The following is a 12,752-nucleotide window of genomic DNA, read 5'->3' on the forward strand; positions in this document are numbered from 1 at the left end:
AGCAGGAGCAGGGGTCATTAGATTAGTGTTAGGCTGGGGAGATGTGGGAGAAGGAGTTTGTAGAGGAGAGGGATATACATTGGGGTTAGTAGGGGAGGAGAGGAGGTTGATTGGGGTTAGTAGAGGAGGAGAGGGAGGTTCATTGGGGTTAGAGGAGGAGAGGGAGGTTCATTGGGGTTAGAGGAGGAGGAGAGGGAGGTTCATTGGGGTTAGTAGAGGAGGAGAAGGAGGTTCATTGGGGTTAGTAGAAAAAGAGAAGGAGGTTCATCGGGGTTAGTAGAGGAGAAGAGGGAGGTTGATTGGGGTTAGTAGAGGAGGAGAGGGAGGTTCATTGGGGTTAGTAGAGGAGGAGAGGGAGGTTCATTGGGGTTAGTAGAAAAGTAGAAGGAGGTTCATTGGGTTAGTAGAGGAGGAGAGGGAGGTTGATTGGAATTAGTAGAGGAGGAGAGGGAGATTAATTGGGCTTAGTAGAGGAGGTTGTTCATTGGGGTTAGTAGAGGAGGAGAGGGAGGTTGATTGGGGTTAGTAGAGGAGGAGAGGGAGGTTGATTGGGGTTAGTAGAGGAGGAGAGGGGGGTTCATTGGGGTTAGAGGAGGAGAGGGAGGTTCATTGGGGGTAGTAAAGGAGGAGAGGGGGGTTCATTGGGGTTAGTAGAGGAGGTTGTTCATTGGGGTTAGAGGAGGAGAGGGAGGTTCATTGGGGTTAGAGGAGGAGAGGGAGGTTCATTGGGGGTAGTAAAGGAGGAGAGGGGGGTTCATTGGGGTTAGTAGAGGAGGAGAAGGAGGTTCATTGGGGTTAGTAGAAAAGGAGAAGGAGGTTAATCGGGGTTAGTAGCGGAGGAGAGGGAGGTTGATTGGGATTAGTAGAGGAGGAGAGGGAGGTTCATTAGGGTTAGTAGAGGAGGAGGTTCATTGGGGTTAGAGGAGGAGAGGGAGGTTCATTGGGGGTAGTAAAGGAGGAGAGGGGGGTTCATTGGGGTTAGTAGAGGAGGAGAAGGAGGTTCATTGGGGTTAGTAGAGGAGGAGAGGGAGGTTGATTGGGGTTAGTAGAGGAGGAGAGGGAGGTTCATTGGGGTTATGGTAGTAGGTGTAAGGTAGAGGTTGCTGTTAGAGGTAGGGGAGATAAAGAGAGAAGTTCAGTTTGGGGAGTGAGACTGCGAGCCTGTGGAGTTAGTAGTAGTCATAGTTGACATTGGCTCCATGACGGTGTGCCCCTCTGTCTCTAGATCCGATGGGAGATTTCTCGTCATAATGGTGCTGACGACCCTGATCGTTGGACTGTGTGTGGTCCATTCAGTAGGACAGGTCCATCTCCAGTGTCTGGGGAGGGAAAGAACACAACGACCTACAGTTGGGGTCGGGAGTTTACATACACTTAGGTTGGAGTCATTAAAACTAGTTTTTCAACCACTCCACAAATTTCTATAGTAAACTATAGTTTTGCCAAGTCACGTGACACAAGTAATTTTCCCAACAATTGTTTACAGACAGATTATTCACTGTATCACAATTCCAGTGGGTCAGAAGTTTACATACACTAAGTTGACTGCCTTTAACAATTGGAGATGTATCTGTGGATGTATTTTAAGGCCTACCTTTAAACTCAGTGCCTCTTTGCTTGACATCATGGGACAATCAAAAGAAATCAGCCAAGACCTCAGAAAAAAAATTGAAGACCTCCACAAGTCTGGTTCATCCTTGGGAACAATTTCCAAACGCCTGAAGGTACCACGTTCATCTGTACAAACAATAGTACGGAAGTATAAACACCATGGAACCACACAGCTGTCATACTGCTCAGGAAGGAGACACGTTCTGTCTCCTAGAGATGAATGTACTTTGGTGCGAAAAGTGCAAATCAATCCCAGAACAACAGCAAATGACCTTGTGAAGATGCTGGAGGAAACAGGTACAAAAGTATCTATATCCACAGTAAAACGAGTCCTATATTGACATAACCTGAAAGGCCACTTAGCAACGAAGAAGCCACTGCTCCAAAACTACTATAAAAAAGCCAGACTACAGTTTGCAACTGCACATGGGGACAAAGATCGCAAAAATAAACTGTTTGGCCATAATGACCATTGTTATGTTTAGAGGTTTAAAGGGGGAGGCTTGTAAGCCGAAGAACACCATCCCAACCGTGAAGAGCAGGGGTGGCAGCATCATGTTGTGAGGGTGCTTTGCTGCAGGAGGGACTGGTGCACTTCACAAAATAGATGGCATCATGAGGAAATAAAATTATGTGGATATATTGAAGCAACATCTCAAGACATCATTCAGGAAGGTATAGCTTGGTCGCAAATGAGTCTTCCAAATGGACAATGACCCCAAGCATACTTCCAAAGTTGTGGCAAAATGGCTTAAAGACAACAAAGTCAAGGTATTGGAGTGGCCATCACAAAGCCCTGACCTCAATCCCAAAGAAAATTTGTGGTCAGAACTGAAAAAGCGTGTGCGAGCAAGGAGGCCTTCAAACCTGACTCAGTTACACCAGCTGTGTCAGGAGGAATGGGCCAAAACTCACCCAACTTATTGTGGGAAGCTTGTAGAAGACTACCCGAAACATTTGACCCAAGTTAAACAATTTAAAGGAAATGTTACCAAATACTAATTGAGTGTATGTAAAATTCTGACCCACTGGGAATGTAATGAAAGAAATTAAAGCTGAAATAAATCATTCTCTCTACTATTAGTCTGACATTTCACATTCTTAAAATAAAGTGGTGATCCTAACTGACCTAAGACAGGGAATTTTTACTAGGATTAAATGTCAGGAATTGTGAAACACTGAGTTTAAATGTATTTGGCTGAGGTGTATGTAAACTTCTGACTTCAACTGTAGTTAGAACGCAACCTCAACTCAAAAGATCATAAACATTGGAAAGGCGCCAGTGGTGAAAATACTCAGCCTTTTAGAGGGTTAAGCAATTAACTTGTTTCTCATACCCATCAGATCCTTTCAGATCTACTAGAGGGCTTAGTGGGTAAGACACTATGGGGTGGATTTGGGATTCAGCAGATGTTGAGGAGATGACTCGAAGAAGATGGCTGGTACACTATGTATAGACCAACATTGTTTAAATTGCCAAGGCTGTCGGAGCCACAGCCAGAGAGGCAAGTCCAGGGAACAGGAAATTACACATACACAGGAAGAAATTAAAGCAATCCTACCAACTGACTTACAGGAGCTTTCAAGCAAGGGGCCTGGCACGGTTTCTATACTGCAGTTTAACTAGCGCCTGAAAGACCATTTCTATACACGGTCACATAGAGAAGTCAGATTTGAACATTTCTAATAAGATACTTTAGTCATCACCTTTGTGCACAAAACATCCATTGAATTATTCAAATGATTGTCACTAAGGCGGACTTATTTTTCATCACTCACAGCCGAAGATATAACCACTTTATATTAAACATGTCTGCTATGTTTTTGGATGACGTGATGATGTCGTCGCTGCTCCATGTGCGCTAGTGTGCATGTGATGTTGCTCCAGTCTTCTCAGTGCTGTCAACTGTCTGCAAAACTGAGGAGGAAACAACTTTCTCCATCATTTATTACTTTAATCCTATTACTTTAAACATCTTTTTCTCAATTCCTACCTCTCTCAGGGCCAGCCTCAGACCCCCCCCCCCCCCATTTGGAAAGTATTCAGACCCCTTCCCTTTTTCCACATTTTGTTACGTTACAGCCTTATTCTAAAATTATTTTAAAAAATGGATCCTCAACAATCTACACACAATACCCCATAATAACAAAATGAATACAGGTTTTTAGAATTGTTTTGCAACAAAAAAAAAAGAAACATACCTTATTTACATAAGTATTCAGACTCTTTGCCCTGAGACTCGAAATTGAGCTCAGGCATCCTGTTATCATTGATAGTCCTTGAGATGTTTATACAACTTGATTGGAGTCCACTTATGGTAAATGCAATTGATTGGACATGATTTGAAAGGCACACACCTGTCTATATAAGGTCCCACAGTTGACAGTGCATGTCAGAGCAAAAACCAAAGCCATATCCGGTTGAAGAAACTTTCAGTAGAGCTCCGAGTCAGGATTCTGTCGAGGCACAGATCTTGGGAAGTGTACCAAAACATTTCTGCAGAATTGAAGGTCCCCAAGAACACAGTGGCCTCCATCATTCTTAAATAGAAGGAATTTGGAACACCAAGACTCTTCCTAGAGCTGGCCGCCCGGCCAAACTGAGCAATCAGGGGAGAAGGGCCTTGGTCAGAGAGGTGTCAGAGATGATCACTCTGACGAAGCCTCAGTGTTCCTCTGTGGAGATGAGAGAACCTTCCAGAAGGACAACCATCTCTGCCACACTCCACCAATCAGGCCTTTATGGTAGTGTGGCCAGAATGACACATGACAGCCCACTTGGAGTTTGCAAAAAGGCACCTAAAGGACTCAGACCATGAGAAACAAGATGCTCTGGTCTGATGAAACCAAGATTGAACTCTTTGGCCTGAATGCCAACGTCTGGAGGAAACCTGGCACCATCCCTAAGGTGAAGCATGGTGGTGGCAGCATCATGCTGTGGCGATGTTATTCAGCGGCAGGGTCTGGGAGACTAGTCAGGATCGAGGAAGAACACAATCGAAAATCTCTGGAGAGACCTGAAAATAGCTGAGCAGCGACGCTCCCCATCCAATCTGACAGAGCTTGAGAGGATCTGCAGAGAAGAACGACCATTGTGTCGTCGGCAAACTTAATGACGGTGTTGGAGTCGTGATTGCAGCAGAGATTTTGCGCCAGCCTGTCACTTCTTGGTCAAAAGCACTCAATGGTCTCAGCATTCAAACTTTTATGTTTAGTGTGGTATAGTGTGATATAATAATAATTCAATATAATTCCAATGCAAGAACCAAAATGATGCCCCTGGGTATAGTTACATATCGGTATGTTTCATCATAGAAATAGATACATTCTAGATGGTTTTTTTTGGTAGGCTATTGGTTTTCGTGGTTGTTAATGGAACTGTACGTATTGGAAACGTGATTATGGTAGGCTGGTATTGCTTAATTGATTACGTGGGTCAAGTTTGATCCACAGAAGTGTATTGTGCCATATCACAAGGTGTTGCTGAGCAGCATGGTTTTCCGTATTTGAAGCGGGCCTATAGGCCTACTTGTTTGGAAGGACAGCTGTGCATGGCTGCATCTCACTGTAGTAGCCTGCAGGCTGCATCTCACTGTGGTAGCCTGCAGGCTGCATCTCACTGTGGTAGCCTGCAGGCTGCATCTCACTGTAGTAGCCTGCAGGCTATGTTTTGGTTATTTGGATCTACATTCGCCTTTTGTTTACTGTTAATGTATCTCGCCTAAATATAGATTGTGTCACGCCGATCTGATATTGTATTTACTAGGCCTACTGGGTACCGCTGTTTTGTTCTGTTCCTATTCATTTGTTTGCATTCGCAGTTGTGTCAGTATTCTAAGCCAAACTACTACTCAGCATTTTTGTTTGCATGCATGAATAACTAGGCTACCACTTTCAGCATTTAGTTTGCATTATTTTGGTAAGATGGCTGTTTGTATGGAATCATTCACATAGGATGTTTGTAATAGGTGAATTACCCTATCTTGAATCCTATATTCATTACCAAAATGGCCATGCTTTAGTGTTTAGGGCGCTGTCCATTGTGCTGATACAGTGCAGCGGAAATAGGCTACATATTTCGCGCCAACCTATCACTTCAAAGGCACTCAATGGTCTCGGAGTCTCTGCATTTTAACTATGTTTTATTGTGGTATAGCGTGATATAAGCATAATTCAATATAATTCCAATGCAAGAACCCCCAAAAAATGTAAACTGCCCCCTTAGTTACTTTATCCTGGTGCCGGGCCTGTCTACACCCATGGCAAAATGTATGGAATTGCAAGAAATTAACTTCAAAACAACAAAAATTCTCTCTGCCATCAAGAGGGGGGCCACTAAAATGTTTTGCAGAAAGTTGGGGGGGCCCCCAACTGAATATCGCTTAGGGCCCCATATTGAATATTGAATTATGCTCTCTCATTTCCCCCACTCTGTCTTTTTCTCTGACTTGTTTTTGCCAAAGCTTTTCTCCTTGGTCCTGGTGTTTCTTAAAATCTCCATCGAAACCATTGATCTGGAAGAAACATAGCAAGAGAGAAGAGTAAGCTTGAGAATGTTTGCGTGTGTGTATGCGCGTGCATGTGTGTGTATTCAAAGTGTTTCAGGCCCAGTGATGTCCATAGTGTTGGAGGATAATTATCTCTCCTTTGAAAATAGTCTCTGGGTCCTGCTGTGACAGAATCATCCTTCTGCTCTTATCTAGTCTGATAACGATTAGAAATTAGGCTGGGCATTATCCCTTCCTCCCTTCCTCTATCTATCAATGTTATTATAATGTACAATCATGCTAAAGGATTCTTTTTACCCTGTCCCATACTGTATCTAGCGCCAGGGGCAGAGCGAGACAGAAGGAGAGTTGAAAGAAAGACTTGAATAAGAAGAGAGCTAGAGAGAGAGGGAGACAAAAAGAAGAGAGAAAGAGTTATCTCACCTGTGAGGGCCAGGAGTGTGAGCAGGGCAGTGAGCTCCACCAGCCTCTGATAAAGCCGCTGAGAAGCCATGATGTCCCCTTCGCGGTCGATGGTCGTTTACCCGAAAATCCAACCCACAGAAACGGGCCTGTCTGAAGTAGTTTTTTTTTTTTTTTCTCAATCGAATGTTCATGTGTGCCTGGGGTACTTTTCCATCCAGTAAGTACAGAGAGAGAGAGAGAGAGAGAGAGAGAGAGAGAGAGAGAGAGAGAGAGAGAGAGAGAGAGAGAGAGAGAGAGAGAGAGAGAGAGAGAGAGAGAGAGAGAGAGAGAGAGAGAGAGAGAGAGAGAGAGAGAGAGAGAGAGAGAGAGAGAGAGAGAGAGAGAGAGAGAGAGAGAGAGAGAGAGAGAGAGAGAGAGAGAGAGAGAGAGAGAGAGAGAGAGAGAGAGAGAGAGAAATATTAACTGTATAAATGTTGTCCTCCCTACACAGTTTATACCAAAGGTGAACTTTCAAACCTGAGCCAATGATAAACCTCTGATCCTTGATGTGTGGCACATGGTAAATTGACGTTTCATATCCCCATCACTAAGAACAGTCCAGTGATTTGACAGAACTGACAGGTGATAGCTGAGTTAAAATTGATACTGTGGTGGTGGAATGAGTGAGGGAACTGCACTGTGGAAGTGAGTCTGACTGTTAGAGCTGAAATCAATCAGTAGCGTGGAAGGTCAGTGTTATAGAGTGATTTATAACATTCTACAATGCAGATCTTCTGCGCTGCAGATTGAATCCAGCCCCTAGGGTTGTATTGATAGGTAGCCTACCTCGGGAAGCTGTCTTAGGCTGCATTTATACAGGCAGCTCAATTCTGTTCTTTTTTTTTCAGCTCTTTGGCCTATAATTGGCAAAATATCAGAATTGGGCTGCTTATGTAAATGTAGCCAGAAAGAGAGAGGATGTGACGTGATTGAACGAGGGGTCAGTGGTGGAGAAAGTACCCAATTTTCATACTTGAGTAAAAGTAAAGAATAGTACCTTAATAGAAAATGACTCAAGTAAAAGTGAAAGTCATCCAGCAAAATACTACTTGAGTAAAAAAAGTAAATGTTACTGCTAAAATATACTTAAGTATCAAAAGTAACAGTATAAATCATATCAAATATTAAGCAAACCAGACAGCACAATGTTTTGTTTTAATAAGGTACAGATAGCCAAGGGCACATTCCAACACTCAGGTATAATTTACAAACTAAGCATTTGTGTTTAGTGAGTCCGTCCGCCAGATCAGAGGCAGTAGGGATGACCAGGGATGTTCTCTTGATAAGTGTGTGAATTGGACCAGTTTCCTGTCGTGCTAAGCATTCAAAATGTAAAGAGTACTTTTGAGTGTCAGGAAAAATGTATGGAGTAGAAAGTACATTATTTTCTTTAGGAATGTAGTGGAGTAAAAGTTATCCAATTATATATAGTAAAATACAGATCCCACAAAAACGACTTAAGTAGTACTTTAAAGTATTTTACTTAAGTACTTTACACCACTGATGACGTTCAAAAACTGTAGGTCACCTTTAAGCCTCAAAGTTTAAGGTGAGAAACTTTAGGTCACCTTTAGGCCTCAAAGTTTAAGGTGAGAAACTTTAGGTCACCTTTAGGCCTCAAAGTTTAAGGTGAGAAACTTTAGGTCACCTTTAGGCCTCAAAGTTTAAGGTGAGAAACTATAGGTCACCTTTAGGCCTCAAAGTTTAAGGTGAGAAACTATAGGTCACCTTTAGGCCTCAAAGTTTAAGGTGAGAAACTTTAGGTCACCTTTAGGCCTCAAAGTTTAAGGTGAGAAACTATAGGTCACCTTTAGGCCTCAAAGTTTAAGGTGAGAAACTATAGGTCACCTTTAGGCCTCAAAGTTTAAGGTGAGAAACTATAGGTCACAGAGTTTAGTGTGACACTGATGTGACCTTTACAAGACATCTGTCAAGTTGTGTAATTCAACCATATGGACCTTTACTTTTCATAATGTGGGTCTACTACACTCCGAAGACTTGTCTGTTATGTAAACTTCAATATCTTTTAGCTCAGGCTCTTTCCCTGTCTCTTAAAATGATTCAAACAAATACCAGAGGAGAAGGTTCCATCACATGGTGCCACGGCTATGTTGGTAAACCTCTCAACAAAGAGAAAATTCTCTCAAACTGAGTTGCATTAAGAAAGCTGCTTTAGCTCAGAAGACTCTTGTTGCCCTCTCTCTCTCTCTTTCTCTCTCTCTTCTCTCTCTCTCTTCTCTCTCTTCTCTTCTCTCTCTTCTCTCTCGCTCTTCCGCCTCTCTCTCTCTTTTCCGCCTCGCTCTCGCCCTTCCGCCCTCTCTCTCTCTCTCTCTCTCTCTCTCTCTCTCTCTCTCTCCTCATAAACAAGTATCTTTCCGTCTCTGTTCTTGTCATTATACACACCTTCACAAAAACATTTGCCAGCAGAAATGAGGCATCGGATTGTGAAGACCGCCGTGAATATCCCTTTTATCTTTTCTATTAAATAACTCCTTTCATTATAAAAATCCTCCTTCCCAACTTTTCAAAGGTGAGACATCACAGCCAATGAATGCTAATTAAACCAGCATGAGTCCCAGTCAACTGTGGTAGGCCTAACTGATCCTCAGTCAGTCAATAGACAGCAAGCATTGCCGATACACCACTGGGGGTTTAATGTTAATGATATGGCACTGACCTGTCTAGAAGGGAGATTCAGAGATGCAGAAAATGCTCCTGAGGCTCTGTTCTGTGTGTGTGTGTGTGTGTGTGTGTGTGTGTGTGTGTGTGTGTGTGTGTGTGTGTGTGTGTGTGTGTGTGTGTGTGTGTGTGTGTGTGTGTGTGTGTGTGTGTGTGTGTGTGTGTGTGTGTGTGTGTGTGTGTGTGTGTGTGTGTGTGTGTGTGTGTGTGTGACTGTGGTGTAAAACGTACCCAATTGTCATACTTGAGTATCAAAAATAGAAATCATGTCAAATTGCTTATATTAAGCAAACCAGACAGCACAATTATATATATATATATATATATATATATATATATATGTTAACTTATGGATGGCCAAGGGCACAATCCAGCACTTAGACATAATTTACAAATTAAGCATTTGTGTTTAGTGTGTCCGCCTGATCAGAGGCAGGATGGGTTGATAAGCACATGAATTGGCCCATTTTCCTGTGCTGCTAAACATTTCAGATGCAAATAATAGTTTTCTGTGTCAGGGAAAATGTATGGAGTAAAAAGTACATTATTTTATTTTGGAATGTAGTGAAGTAAAAGTAGAAGTTGTCAAAATTATAAATAGTAAAGTAAAGTGCAGGTACCCCCCAAACATGACTTAATTAAGTAGTACTTAAAAGTATTTTTACTTAAGTACTTTACACCACTGGTTTTGGAGCAGCAAACAACAGCTCATTGTCTTGCTATGGCTGGACAGGGACACGGGAAACTGGCACAGGCTAAAGCACTCACAAAAGTGCTACAGGATGAGGGACTGAGAAAGTGGGGGAGAAGGTAGAGAGATACAGAGAGACGAGGGAGAAGGTAGAGAGAGACAGAGAGACGAGGGAGAAGGTAGAGAGAGACAGAGAGACGAGGGAGAAGGTAGAGAGAGACAGAGAGACGAGGGAGAAGGTAGAGAGAAACAGAGAGACGAGGGAGAAGGCAGAGAGAGACAGAGAGACGAGGGAGAAGGCCAGAGAGACGGAAGGGGAGAGAGACGATAAAGGGACTATAGAGAGAGAGAGAGAAAGCAAAAGAAGGAATAAACGAGAGGAAATACACAGAGGGCAGAGAGCTAGACAGAGGAATGAGAAGTGTCAGACTCATATCCCAGTTTTTGTTGTTTCTTCTTCAGAAGCAGCTTTAATAAGTGCTCGCCCTCTCTTTACAACAATGGTCTGAGCCAGACATAAACCCATCATACACAGTAACACAACAATAACCTGCCTGACTAGAGCTGCACTCCCTCCCTGTTCCCACACACATTCTCAAGACAATTAGTCAGCAAAAGAAGGATGTGCAACCAGAAGATTTAGACCATTCCCCCCCGCTGCACTGTTCCTTTCAGCTGGTTTTACCAACCCCCTTTCAATGCAGCCCCCCTACCCTGCAGATAGAAGGCTCCAGAAAGGCTTTGTACGGCGCAGTCATGTGTGTGGAGGTGTGCTAGCGAGTAAACAGGTTTACTAAAGATCTGCTCAGTATGCTGAAATCCCCCTGTAGTTACCTTTGTTATTCCCGAACTAAAAGCATGAGCTTCTCTCCTAGGGGGTTGCACTAACAGAGCATGTGAATCTCCAGGCACATATTTCTATGCAGATGGAACAAATCCACCTGAGGGAGAACAGATGGCCCTGGATTTGTGCGATAAAATATATGATGTTTTTTTTCCTTTTCATTTCATATTGTAGTGAGATTGGAAAACATTTGGTTTGAATTACACACACACACACACACACACACACACACACACACACACACACACACACACACACACACACACACACACACACACACACACACACACGCAGAGGTGTGAGTGAGCGAGCAAGCACACATAGGCGTGCACAAACCCCCGCACACACGACAGATCACCTCCCCTGAGGTGTGTGATGCAGTAGTACAGCATATCTATGGCACGTCTAGAGAACAGATAAAAGGACTACAGAACAGGAGGAGGAGAAAGGGCTGCATGGGTGATAAAGGAGAGTAAATGAAAGGAGCAGAGGATGGCTTTTCGTTAAACACCTCAAACCCTCAACCTGACGATGGATTTGCCTCAAGTGTCCGTCCAAACTCAGCACTTGCCTCCCGAAGAACAGTAAAGCTTGGGGGACACAGCAGCTTCGCTCCGGGGGGGGGGGATAGAGAATTACGCTCCATTCCCAGTACACTGCACCATGAAATGAGATTCAATGTTGTGGCAGCGGAGCAGAGAGGATTTCTGCTGTAGTACCGTATGACAACAGAGTTGGGGAGGCAATCTTCTGATGAGGAGCTCTGTTGTATGTGAACCCAGGGCCAGTGCTTTCTGGAATAACATTGGGAACAGTTGGGAATAACTTCAGAAAATGACTTGGGAAGGAGGGGTCACTGGAAGGTCAGCGATCACAGGTGTGATGCATCGAGGTTGGATTATATACACAAATGACATCTGTGCAGGGGCAAAAATAACTACTCCAAATCGGTATACAAAGCTACTGTATCTGCTGTGTGCTTTCATCATCATACATCAACACAACCACAACAAATGTGTTTTGTCTGGAGCAGGGTGATTAAAGGTATTTCTTTATTGTGTTACATTGTCCACAGAATAGGGCCCTGTTCCAATAACATTCCCTGAGCCCTTCACTTCTTTACTTTTGTCACTTGAACTACTGATCTAGTGTGTTGGAGCAGTGATTACTTCAAGGCAGATGGGGGGAGGGTTAAGGATGACGTTAAGTTTGAATGATTCGACCTTAGCCCGGTCCAACTCCATCTCCTTCTCTCTCCTTCCGTCTCTGTAAGTCTGCAAGGCCCAAGATAGGTGGCGGATGTCCAACGAACTGTGTTTCAGTTCTCCGTTCCTCTCAGAAGCCTAGAGGGAGACAGCAGCACCTGTCTCCCCCCTGCTGCCCACCAGAATTACTCTCTAACCAACTCAATCAACACTGTGAAATTAGACTTCATCAAAGCCATGCCATGATCAGACGTTTTACATCAAAAAGTCAGGTTTCTGGTGTACAAATCTGAATGTACGAGAATCAAATTGTTCAAAGAGAATTACTTTGCAAACTTTCCTGTTTTGACTAAATGACAAAGAACATTTTTTATCAAACATCAATTAGTTTTAACAAGATTTATAGCATCAACTGTGTGTTCGTGCATGTGTAACCGATGTGAAATGGCTAGCTAGTTAGTGGTGGTGCTCGCTAATAGCATTTCAATCGGTGACGTCACTCGCTCTGAGACCTTGAAGTAGGCACCATCCCTACGGTGAAGCATGGTGGTGGCAGCATCATGCTGTGGGAATGTTTGTCAAAGGCAGGGACTGGGAGACTAGTCAGGATCGATGGAAAGATAAACAGAGCATGAAAACCTACTCCAGAGCGCTCAGGACCTCAGACTGGGGAAAAGGTTGACCTTCCAACAAGACAACGACCCTAAGCACATAGCCAAGAAAATACAGGACTGGCTTCGGGACAAGTCTCTGAATGTCCTTGAGTGGCC

This window comes from Oncorhynchus clarkii, chromosome 22, assembly GCF_045791955.1.
Source record: "Oncorhynchus clarkii lewisi isolate Uvic-CL-2024 chromosome 22, UVic_Ocla_1.0, whole genome shotgun sequence".
Taxonomy (NCBI): Eukaryota; Metazoa; Chordata; class Actinopteri; order Salmoniformes; family Salmonidae; genus Oncorhynchus; species Oncorhynchus clarkii.